General features: G+C 40.5%; 1 protein-coding gene across 3 annotated transcripts in view; it reads right to left on the reverse strand.

The window, feature by feature from the left end:
* The window catches only part of LOC101166894 (SPRY domain-containing SOCS box protein 4), a 33,613-nt gene that overhangs the window by 10,477 nt on the left and 9,857 nt on the right, over positions 1 to 13,279 (reverse strand). Inside the window, exon 1 of one of the 3 annotated variants that reach the window (XM_020708540.2) lies at positions 3,623 to 3,784. The exons of the other annotated variants lie outside the window; for them this stretch is intronic. The gene's annotated coding sequence lies outside the window, so the exon portion shown is untranslated. Of the gene's footprint in view, positions 1 to 3,622; positions 3,785 to 13,279 lie in introns of those variants that run through there. 3 annotated transcript variants of the gene reach the window in all.

Raw genomic sequence — 13,279 nt, forward strand, 5'->3', positions numbered from 1 at the left:
TTGCTTCTTCCCTACTTTGTTTACATCAGCTACGGTGGCCGTTTTGGTCCAGTTGTTCGGCTCAGAGGACGGATTGCATTCAGACTGAGGAATCTCAGAGCGAACCGAAGCTCAGTCTGATTGGGAACAAACCAGGACCACCTCCAACGATGGGTCAGAGAGCGGTTCCTGGTCCCGGAACAGAGTCTGTTTGGGTGCATTCAGACTGAAAAATTGTTCTGGATTACCTGGAGAAATAAACTCTGGTTCACTTTAAGCAGACCAAATATGTCCAGTCTGAATACACTCTAAGCAATAGTTAGATAAATAGTTCTATAATACTGGATTTTTTACATCAAGTGTATTGTTTTCTACCACTTATAAATGTGTTTTTATACAGTGACATTTGTGCAAACAACCAATACAGTATACCTAAACCGCAATTTTTAGTTTAGAATTTTAAAAAAGCAATATAGGGAAGAAAAAAAAGAGTTTGACAATACTTGGTAAAAAAGAACTGCACCCAGATGAGTGAAGAATGATAAAGTACAAAGGACAATTTAATGAGTGCAAAAAAAAGGTACAACTAAAAATATACATCGTGCAGGCTTCACACGTCTGCAGAATACAGAAAGCAAGGAAACCTATTTTGTCTGTTAATGCAAGTCACACCACAACAAGTCGGTGCTGCTTTGAGGTCGAAGGGGGTGGCAAAAGACTGAAGGAAAGCTGCATGCACAAACTCACAGTTTGTGAGTGTTCGTTATGAGACACTGAGGTAAGAAAACACGAAGGAGGATGACGGATGGAAAGGAAACGAATGGGAAAAGGTGTCAAGACAGGAAATGGAGGAAATACACAAAAAGAAGTTCTAAACACATCAGATGTGGTTTACTATTATTTTAATTAAGAGCTGCATTTAATAGAAATACAACTGCTAAAAGCCAACAAGATTTTTAAATGCTTTCCTGCTTTAAAAAAATCATCGAAATGGTTCCAAAAACTCTCCAACTCCAGGAAAACTCTGGTGAATACAAAATAGAAAAACTGGCACTATGTGTGCCTGTTGAACCCGAATAGACAACCTAAATGTGCTGTCTTAGGCCAGTGAAAGAATGTGATGGTAGCGTGAAGTAACTTGAACATAAACACACTCATGCAGATGCACACAGAGCGTTATGTCTCTACTAATGCAGAGACTCTAATGGAGTTCAACATACAAAGGTCTATAGCAGGGGTCGGGAACCTATGGCTCGCGAGCCATATATGGCTCTTTTGATGGTCACATGTGGCTCGCAGACAAATTTTTAATGATACTTTTTTTTTTCCATTAGACCAGTCCTTCTCGTGCGCGATGCGATGCCAGAGGCGCGCAATAGTATCGGTGCCTGGGGATAAAAATCTGCACCGCATATCAGTTTACTATTATCTAATTTTTCTCAGAGTTTGTACCAGCTGGAAACCTGTGAATTGCCGTGCCTAATACTGCGCGCTCTTTCAGTTGCTGGGACGGGAGGTGTGAACAAGAAAGCAGAGGGTGGAGGTGAGGGGTTGTGGGGACCGGCAGCATGTGAATCGTGCAGGGATTATAAAAACGTAAAACCCGCTACCCGTCACTCACTGCAGCGTGTGAGTGTGTGTTTGTCTCTGCGTCTGCATGTGAGCAGTCTCTCACATCTACAGAACATTCAGACCTACGATCACGTTTAAAGTCTCAACGCCTGCATGAAGCAGAAACTCACCACGTATAATAAACCAGACTAGACCATCAGCAAAACTACCACGAGAAATACTCACCATTTATTAGCAACAGCATAACAATGTTATTAAAAAGAATCCACAGACTTATTGTACTTTAAAAGTGTTGAAATTACATCAAATTCACACATTCATTTGTATATTTAGTTTTAAACATATTGTCGCGGACTGAGTTGGGCTGGGTGGCTGTTGGGCCGCGTTATAAGTTCTGGAGTTCAATGAACGCATCAAGCAGAGATCTGATTGGCTCTCAGTTCTGTTGCTCAGCCTGTTGTTAGGTAATTTGGACCAATGGGGTTCAGCTATAGGCCGAATAAGGGAAATGGGAGGGCTGACGCGGCAGTGAGGGACTATAAAGTTGGGAGAAGCGCTCTCGTCTCAGCGGGATAGATTCAGGAGTTGCTGAATTAATTTTTCGGCGTTTGTTGCGGTCTGCAGTAACCAGAATAAAGAACCTTAAAAGAGGTTAAGTCTCCGTGCCTCAGTGTGGGAAAGAGACACCACATTATTGTATGGCTCTTTCAAAGTTACAATTAAAAATATGTGGCGTTTATGGCACTCTTGGCCAAAAAGGTTCCCGACCCCTGGTCTATAGCATAAAAACGGACATTCATCTGTGCTAGGAATGCACACTTTTACAAAAGTTTGGTAGTGAATACACTGATGTGTACTAAACTAGAAGCAATTGTTGAAGGAATAAATCATATTTTCTGATGAGAGCTCCCAGAATGGACCTATGTTCATGTCTGTGTGTGTACCTGACCCATCTGACAAACGCCTATGGGATATGCAGCATGACAGCAACATAATCAGTGTAGATTGGTGTCTTCATTCAAGTCCAGGCTGGCAAGAATCCGTAACAGCTTTAACAAGGCAGCTAAATTTGGAATGCATAGAACAATGAACAAATTAGTTTAATGCTACACCGGATTATTTTTCTGTGTTCTAGAAGGTTTTTTTAGACTTTTTTTTAAACCAGGGCAGAGACTGAGGGCAACGAAAAGGGTCAAAGGGTTACAAGCAGGAAATTAAAACCAGCTGCATTCATTCCTACACACGGTGCACCTGCTTAACCAGATGAGCTAAGCCTTGATCCATGACGGATTCTCTGCTGGTGATTTTGTTTTTGACTATTGCAGTCATTTCTCCTCTATATGGTTCATTTTCCTTCCATGTCAGATGCACTTGTGGAACTCTAATCCTTGAAGTCCTGTTAACATCATGGATTAAGTCACGTTATTACAGCATCACGAAAGTACAGAGGGAGAGGCACGTCCCTTATTTTGACCTGGTTTAAATAATATTACTGACATCTGAGGACATAATGTACCAAATTACTAAATTATGGTATTAGAAGTACTGTGTTAAAAATATGTTGGTGCTGAATATTGTGTTCTGTTTTCAAAATAACCATTTATAAGTTGAGCAAAGAATTAGCATCCAGGGATGGCCAACTCCAGGCCTCAAGGGCCGGTGTGTCTGCATGGTTTCCAGATATCCAAACCCAAGTCATGACATGATTACCTGGTTCAAGTGTGTCCAGCCAAGTAGAATATGCCAGAGCAGAGTATGTTGTAAAGCATTCAGGAATGCGCTCCTTGAGGTCTGGAGTTTTTTATGAGACAGCTTCCCAAGAAAACAACACCAATTTTATGAAAGGAAACATTGACTTTTACCGTTTTTGCCTCCCAATTCTGTTTAAGATAAACTACTAAGAATCAAGCTTACCAGGACACAAAAGAAAAATCAAAGATATTCAATCTTGTCTTTATAAAGTGAGGCTAGAATGTTTAGATATTGTAACTATTAGAAATAAAATAGTTAATTTAGGAAACTCCAACGTAAATTTAACACAGTAAAAAGTGAAAAGTCAGGCGGTTCTTACATGGCAACGTTAACAAAATCACAGCAGCCAAGTAGCAAAGCGGGAATAGTCACTCCTCAGTTTGTCGTCCAAAAGGAGGCCAGAACAGTCAGCAGGCAGATAAGTGTGGAGCATGGCGGGCAGACAAGAAAAAAAATCTATGTGGCCGAGTTCCTGCTGGGGAAAACACACTGGCTCCAGTTCCCAGCAAAGACACCAGAACAGCTGCTAAAAGTAAAGATGGAAAAAAGGGAAACAGGGGGAGGGGCTTAGGACGGAGCACGCTCAAGGACTTAACCCAAGCAGTGCAACGCCGCCCACCCTTACACAGCACGCCGACTGAGCTTTTCTAAGGAGAAAAGGCTGCGTGGGCACACAAACAAACACACTCGTCCAGATTGGAGGATGCTTCTAAACTTGCTGAGCGGACAGTGCAGACCCACCGTCCAAGACGGAACCTGCAGAGTGCAAGCCCTCAAGTTCTACAGTAGCGACCGTGTGTGAATCTAAATGCTACTGTATGTAGTTTGTCTATTACTGAAGTTTGAATGACGTACAGGGAATTGCTGCTCAGTCTAGATATACAGTCAGGAGCATAAATATTTGGACAGACACATTCTAATTTAGTTCCTGTACATTACCACAGTGAATTTTCAGTAAAACAACTCAGATGCCATTGAAGTGCAGACTTGCAGCTTTTATTCCATGGGTTGAACAAAAAGATTGCATAAAAATGTGAATAACTAAAGCATTTTTTTAAACACAATCCCTTCATTTCATGGGCTCGTAAGTGATTGGACAAATGAAATAACTGAAAACAAAATGGTCATTCCTAATATTTGGTTAAAAGCCTTTGTTGGCAATGACAGCCTGAAGTCTTGAACTCATGGACATCACCAGATGCTGGGTTTTCTCCTTCTGAATGCTCTGCCAGGCCTTTACTGCAGCGGCTTTCAGTTGCTGTTTGTTTGTGGGCCTTTCTGTCTGAAGTTCAGTCTTCAACAAGTGAAATGCTGCTCAATTGGGTTAAGATCAGGTAACTGACTTGGCCATTCAAGAATATTCCACTTCTTTGCTTTAATAAACTCCTGAGTTGCTTTGGCTGTATGTTTTGGGTCGTTGTCCATCTGGATTATGAAACGCCGTCCAATCAGTTTGGCTGCATTCACCTGGATCTGTGCAGACAGTTTGTCTCTGAACACCTCAGAATTCATTGGGCTGCTTCTTTCTGCTGCTTCCTGTGTCATCAATAAACACTAGTGTCCCAGTGCCACTAGCAGCCATGCAGGCCCAGACCATCACACTGCCTCCACCGTGTTTTACTGATGATGGAGTGTGCTTTGGATCAGGAGCTTCTCCACGCCTTCTCCAGACTTTTCTCTTGCCATCATTCTGGTAGAGGTTGATTTTGGTTTCATCTGTCCAAAGAATGTTTTTCCAGAACTTTTTTTAGATGCTTTTTAGCAAAGTCCAGTCTAGCCTTCCTATTCTTGAGGCTTATGACTGGCTTGCATCTTGCAGTGTACCCTCTGGATCTACTTTCATGCAGTCTTCTTTTGATGGTAGACTTGGATATTGATCCGCCTACCTCCTGGAGAGTGTTGTCCACTTGGTTGGCTGTTGTGAACGGGTTCCTCTTCACCATGGAAATGATTCTGCCATCATCCACAACTGTTGTCTTCCGTGGACGTCCAGGTCTTTTTGCGTTTCTGAGTTCACCAGAGCTTTCTTTCTTTCTCAGGATGTACCACACTGTTGATTTTGCCACTCCTAATACTGCGGCAATTTCTAGCATGGTTTTTTTCTGTTTTCTCAGCTTGTCTGTTCACAGCAAAATCTTCCAAATGCAAGCACGAGTCCTCTAATCCCCTCCAGGCCTTTTATCTGCACATAATGACATAACAAGGGAATTGCCCACACCTGCCCATGCAATAGCATGGAAGTCAATTGTCCAATTACTTATGAGCCCATGAAATGAAGGGATTGTGTTTAAAAAATGCTTTAGTTTTTTCACATTTTTATGCAATCTTTTTCATCAACCCATGGAATAAAAGCTGAAAGTCTGCACTTCAATGTCATCTGAGTTGTTTTATTTAAAATTTACTGTGGTGATGTACAGAAAATAAATTAGAAAGAATGTGTCTCTGTCCAAATATTTATGTTCCTGACTGTAGGAAAAGGGTTTGTGATTTGCAGTGGAATTTGCACAACGATTTGTTAAACAGAATCGTGTAAGACTGTAAAAGGAATCAATTTGAGAAATTGTGAAATAAAATTGAGTCAGCATTTTGGCAGTGAGAAGTTTACCCAAATCCTGTTGATGATTTAACTCTGGCAAGAGCACCGAGCTGTCTGAACAGCAGCTTTGAAGGAGCAAGGAGCAATAACAATAATAAAATGTGTAGCAACTTTAGTCTTTCACTGGGCAAATCTTATTACAACTCTCCAGGGAACAAATATATTCATATTACCATTTTTAATTTTAACTGAGTTGATAAAATTGTTTAATCAATCTGAATCGGTCCAATCTTAATAGATCCATAATCGATCCATCAGAGTAAAGATCTGTCTTTTAATCCCTTTCCTTTTTTGGTGACCTAACGTAATGGAATGTCCCATAGGACGGCTAAAGGCCCGTACACACCGGGACGAATATTCGCCAGGCGTTATTCGCCAGCGTTTTTCGCCACGTTTTTTGTGTTCACACCCAGGCGATTTTCGCTGACGATGAGCCGAGCGAACATGCAATTTCATTCCCTGACATTAGATGGCGCTTAATGTAAACAGAAATACTCCTTTACACAAGGTGGCGCTGCGCAACTTTACGCTTCTTAAAGTCGCTTTTCACTCAGAAGAAGAGAGCAAGTATTTACGCGCTTGTCAGAATCATACAAAGAAAACATGAATATTTCAAGCACCAGTAGCTCCAACTGGTACTCGGTTTGGGGATATTTTAGAATGTCCGTCATTATTTCTTCGCGGCAGTGTAGACGCTACTTGGCGTCTATCTTCTTCGCTGGTATGTGTGCTCAGAAAGGCAGTTTTGTGTTTGAGCGCCCCCAAGTTGTGTTTTACTGTAACTTCAGAGGTTCCAGACACGTGTGCAAAAGCGCCATTCTCATTGGTCGAATAGATTTCGACGCGACGTGTCAAACCAAAAAAGCGAACCCGAGGCGTTTTTTTAAAAAGTGACGCTTTGACGCGTGGCGTTTTTTCGCGTCGGTGTGCACACTCACATTGGTGCCCTTTGTTTAGTCACGAGGCGTTAAAAGTCGGCGAAAATCGCAGGCGAAATTCGTCCCGGTGTGAACAGGCCTTAATACTAACACTCTGTCGACGTAAACATACATTGCTGACTAAATGAACAGCTTTACATACAGCTTATCTTCCAATAGACACCGATCTCTAATAGACGCTGATCTCCAAAAAAACGCAGGGCCTACCAGGTGCACTTTACTTTAGACACCAGGAATGGCGCAAGCAGATGGGTGATATTGAGACGACGACTGCAGAAAAAGGAGCAAACGATTTCCTGGTGAAGCTGCAAAGAAAGCCAGTGACGAATTGAAAAACTTGTTTGAACATGGGTTATTGAGCAAAGACGGAAAGGTGCGCGTGTCTCCAGGAAAATGATCTGCATGAAAGAAAAGAGGATTTTTGATACGGAGGTTGATGCTAAAAGGGAAAAGAAGCGTTCGCTAATCATTATATGATAAAATGGTCTAATCGTTTTAATAAATCCTTAAATGTTCACCTGGTGTTTTTCCTCTGCATTTCTTGACCGAATTTCCCCACAAAATGAACCTGTTAGCCATCACTGTTCTGTCTGGAATAAACACTGGTTTCCAATAGACGACTGTCACTAATAAAGGCCTGGCTGGCTGCCACAGACATATGATAATCACAGGCAGGAATTCTCCAATCTCTTTTAAGGAAACTATTTTTAAATAACCATCTATGGTTTAAAGCACATTTTTTTGCTCAAATCTTCTGGATTGAAGTTTAATGCTATAGCGCCAGCGTCACCTAGTGGACAAACTGAAACGTCCTCCAGGAGAAGCATAACACTTATTTTTATAATGTGAGCTAGTTTAGAGCCTTTACAATGTTAATGATCTGCACATTCTGTTGGAGCTTCTCCTTTCGAAAAACTATGAAACACTGAGGTGATAATCATCGGTTTATTATTTTACTTATACATTTTACAGTATGTAGACTGTATCAGATTCATATGAATGTCTTCAAAACATGTATTATTCATATGTGTCTACACAAATAGGTCTAAATTTGTAAAGCGGGTGTAAATTTAACATCGAATCAAATGGATGAAAGAAATCAAAGAAAAGAAAAATGGATCCAGGCTCTGATGAATCGAATCAAATCAATCCTGGAAATTATTGGCGATACCTAGCTCTAGTTAATATAGGTAATATAGTCATATCTTTTAAAGACTAAGACCTGACAAAAAAAGTTAAACCGCCTGTAATTTTTGCCCAACACCAACCATAAAAATCCATCATTTGTTAAAAAACAGCTGTGCTTTAGCCTTTTTTATTTTTTGCAATTGCCATTTTCTTCTTTTCTATTGTTCTTTTTTTCAGTTATACATTTCTTGCCTACTTGTTCTATTTCTGATTTTAGCACAAACTGGGACAAAGGAAGAATGAAAGACAAAAAAAAGAGAGAAAAATAAAGTGCTATCCACGGCACTGCCAGACTTTCCAAAGCGGATTCGATTTATTTATGACAGTCACGTTGTGTGTCATTTTGAGCTTGTTTTGTTTCTGCTGAGCACAGATAGGTGGGGTGGCCTACTTTTAAAAATACCTGGATCTTCCAAACTTTTTTTAAAGTCTTTTATTTCTGGCATACAGTTTCTTTGGTTCATGGACTGAGAAAGTCTATGTTTCTCCTTAAATGCTCTGCTATGACTAATATTTTTCTGGCCCCAACTTTTGGGTTCACACCGCAGCCGACTACACTGTGCAAGGACACCGTCTGTTACTGTCTATTCTTTCTTTACATTCTGTTTCTCGCGGTTGAAGTGCACCTATGAGGTAGGGCTGGGCGATATGGCTTAATTCGATTTCCGATTTTTTCCCCCGATTTTTCCCCCCTTGCTTAAGGAAAGCAATAAGTACAAACGCAGACAACTTAAAGCAAATTTTGATTTATTTAAGTAAATGCAAGACAAATGTAACCCCCGTTTCTGGGATGAATAATAAATAAATGAACTCACTCTTGGAATCAAAGTCCCAGCTGTGTTTTAAGTCACACTTTGTAGTCTAGACCTTGAGAGTAGCACCATTTTCTAAAGGATTAACATACAGCTCATATCTGGGGTCTAAGGTTTTAATTAAATTAATAAACACCGTCTTCTCCAATTGTTATCGCGATATCAAGCTGTCCAATAGGCATATCGCAAAAGACGGTGAAAATTGCTATAAGTGATTACCGTACCTTAAATGTGCTAAAGAAATCTTATGGCAGCTTGAAGTATTTAACGAATCACATAAATCCATTTATTTTATGTGACCAATCGGATGTCAAGTGTGAAAATGTTCAGGTCTGTCTGAGAAAAGCATGTAGACTATTTAGTGAAGGCTTTTTACAACCTTAAAGCATCTATAACCCTTCTTTGCGGATTTCACCTATCGCTGGTCATTTTTAGAACGTAACCCCTGCGATAAACGAGGGGACACTGTATATGTACAGTATGGTCAATGTCACATTAAAAAAGAAAACATGTCCAAGTGGCAAAAGTCATCATGTGGTACTTTTTAAGACCTGCAGAGAAATGCTTTCTTTTAAACAGAACAAGAGATTTTCAATTGCAAAAACTGTCAAACCGTTGAAGTGATGTTGGAATAAAACGATGGTACTTTGTGAGAGTGAATGAATATTTTTACAGTGCAAAAAAAGCTTTTTGGATGAGTGGCCAAATTTACTTTTCACATATTTAAAAACACAAACTTTTTGAAATGGCACATAAAACATTTTCACAGCAAGTGAAATACACAATCAAACTTCCCATACATGAGATTTAAACCAAAGAAACATACCCTAAAACTTAATGAATTTAAAAAAGTCAAATTAAACATTTAACCACAATCTTTTAAAAGGCTTGACGATATCAACCACACACATGGAAAGATTGAGCAGGGATTCAACAAATAGGCCAAATCGACTGAAAAGCTAAATGTTTCCTGCTTGTTCAAATTTGGCAAAGTTCAAAGCTTCTGCCAAGAACTTTTACTGATCCGGTTGAATATCCGTCAGACAAAATGTGGTCATCTGACCATCTGCTATTAAAGGCTTGATAATCAACAGGCAGCATGAAGGTTTTCGTCATTCACTACAATTACATCATTCTTTGCAACTATTATTTTGAAAACAACTTCCGTAATAAACAAGAGACCACCGTAAACATGTTTTATGTTTGTGAGGAGATTTAGCATTAAATCAATCCAATAGTAATTTAATAGAATTTATATAAATATCTTTTCTTCCATGGACTGAATGCTAATTTTTCTTACAAAACAAAGCACATTGACAAAAAATGCACTGCAATCAAATAATTAGTGGGCTGGCTGTGGCGAAGAGGTAGAGCCAGATAAAGCAACCTCTGATCGGAAGGTGGCATGTTCAGTTCCCACCTTGTCTGCTCATGTGTCAATGTGTTCTTGAGCTTGACACTGAACCCCAGGTTGTTCCTGACAGCTATTGGCAGAACCAGTGTGCAAATGTGTGAAAAGATACTGCTTGCCATAAAGGCTTTCAGACATTAATGAAGGTAGAAAAGCGCTAAGTAGGGCTGCACGATAAGAGGAAAACTCGCGATATGCGATATTTGAGATTAATATTGCGATAATGGAATAATTTGCGGTATAAAACGCAATAGCAAAACAACCAAAAACATCATTCCCATTTCATTGCAACAGTTTAAAAATTATACTACAAATGACCCTCGACGACATAGATGACAAACATCTAACATAATACTAATAGGCCTCCTTCCAATTGGTCAACAAGGTGAAAACGTCAACCCGATTGGTCAAATGCATGAAAGGGATTTATTTGATTCGTTAAATGCTTCAAGCTGCCTTAAGGTTGTTTTAACAAATTTAAGGTTTATGATTTGTTGCAATTTCTGCTGTCTTTTGCGATATGCATATTGCATAGCTGGATATTGCGATAACGATAAATTTGCGGTATATTGTGCAGGCCTAGCGTTAAGTATACATGGCATGACCATTCTGTGTGGAGTTTGCATGCTCTCCCTGTGCATGCATGGGTTTTTTCCGGGGACTCCGGCTTCCTGCCCCCGGCCTTCATTGCTTACTCTAGATTGTCCTTAGGTGTGAATGTGTGTGCATGGATGTAGGATTGCGGCCCTGCGATAGACTGTCCAGGATATCCCATGCCTTCGCCCATGAGTGGCTGGGATAGGCTCCAGCAGCCCCGAGACCCGAAATGGACAAAAATCGGGTTTAGAAGATGGATGGATGGGTGAATACATCAATGAATGCTTTGCAGTACTTTACATCCAGCATCTGCATCTAAGTTAGAAGAATCTGTTGTTTATTTCAGTATTTCATGAATGTAGTATATATTTTGGAATCAAGAATATGTAAAATGTGATGCATTTAGGACTAGAGCAAATGCTGGTGCCGTGCTCCAGTTTCAGCTCATCTTTGTAGCACCACAGGCTTACACGTCTACAGGCTACATTTTAGCACCGACACAGACTCGGTGCATGGCAGGTCGTCTGAGGTAAGATGATTCACTGTGGTTGTGTCTATGCCAAGTCTGTCCTCGCGCTGACCCTTTTGGTCTGGGAAAGCCGATTGCATGCAAGATTGTTTTGACAGGAAAGTGGAGGAGAATTGGATACATTGTACATTAGATAAGATAGTCAAATTCTTTTATCGTCCCTTGTTGTACCATGCAAGTTAAGTCGCTTTAAAAATATATCAATGGAATATCTGTGCTGCTTCCCTTGAGTTTGGAAAACACTGGATCATTCATCTGGTATAAGGGCATTTGGGGAATAAACAGAAAATTGCCATCAAGAATAATCTTCATTCAGAGCAGCCTGTGCAGCAGGAAAAAAAAGGGCAAACCTTCAGTGTGCAAGTATAGAAACATGTGGGTGGAAACTTCTTCCAGGAGGAGCGTTTTACACCACATCCTTCTCAGATGTGAACGATAAACTACCCCAGTAACTTGTCTCCCTCTATCTCTATTTAGCATTCTCCACAGGGAGGAGCATCCATCCAATGCACGTGCATGTGGAGGAACTCTCTGTTTTTCCGTCACATCAACATAGGGAATCATAGGACTGTCTGTAAAATGGGAAAACATGACAAAAAAGCAAACAAAAGTCATATGTTTCACTCAGTAAACATTGCTCTGAAGTCAATGGTACTGTCCTATGATGAAACTGTAATATATCCATCCATTCATCCATCCATCTTCCTCCGGTAGATGGTAGACCCGGTAGTGGGTCATGGGGGCAGCAGTCTAAGCAGAGATGCCCAGACTCAGACTACATGGCCTTGACTTGTGGTGTGCCCCAGGGATCGATCCTTGGACCCCTTCTGTTCAACCTCTACATGCTGCCACTAGGGCAGTTCATACGCAGTAATAATATATCTTATCACAACTATGCAGATGATACTCAGATCTATGTGTCACTGACAACAGGTGAATATGGGCCGGTGGATTCACTCAGCCACTATCTCCAACAGATCAGTGCGTGGATGCAGAACAACTTTCTCCAGCTAAATTCAAACAACACCGAAGTTATTATTTTTGGCCCACAGAAACAAAGAGAAAGTGTCAGCAGCTACCTTCATTCTCTGTCTCTTAAACCCTCAACTCAAGTCAGAAATCTAGAGGTAATCATGGACTCTGACCTGAACTTTAACAGCCATATCAAGTCAGTAACATCAGCGGCATTTTGCCATCTGAAAAACATTGCCAAAATCAAAAACATAGTGTCAAAGCCAGACCTGGAGATACCTATTCATGCATTTGTCTCCAGTAGGTTAGACTACTGTAATGGTCTGCTCACCGGTCTCTCCAAACGAGCCGTAAAACAGCTTCAGTACATCCAGAATGCTGCTGCTCGAGTCCTGACCAGAACCAGGAAGTATGATCACATTAGTCATGTGCTCAGGTCTTTGCACTGGCTCCCTGTACCTCAAAGAATAGACTTCAAAGCAGCTCTGCTTGTGTACAAGTCTCTCCATGGCTGCGCACCAAAGTACATCTCTGACATGTTAGTGCCATATGAACCATCTCGTACTCTGAGGACCTCAGGGGCCGGCCTCCTGTTGATTCCCAGAGTCAGAACTAAACAAGGGGAATCAGCGTTTCAATATTCTGCAGATAAAATCTGGAACAGCCTCCCTGAAGTCGTAAGACAGGCCTCTTCTGTGTTCATGTTCAAATCTAGACTTAAAACATTTCTGTTTAGCCGTGTATATGACTGAAAGGTCCTATCTGCACTTTTCTTTCCTGTCCTTCCTTTCTTTTTAAATCAATTTTCAAATTTTTTCTTTTCTTTTAAAGTAAATTTTACGTTGATTATTTCTATGATGTACTGTGATTTTAATGCATTTTTCTGTTTTGTGAAGCACCTTGAATTACTTTGTGTACGAATTGTGCTATACA

The sequence above is a fragment of the Oryzias latipes genome, chromosome 13 (genome assembly GCF_002234675.1).
Source record: "Oryzias latipes chromosome 13, ASM223467v1".
Classification (NCBI taxonomy): domain Eukaryota; kingdom Metazoa; phylum Chordata; class Actinopteri; order Beloniformes; family Adrianichthyidae; genus Oryzias; species Oryzias latipes.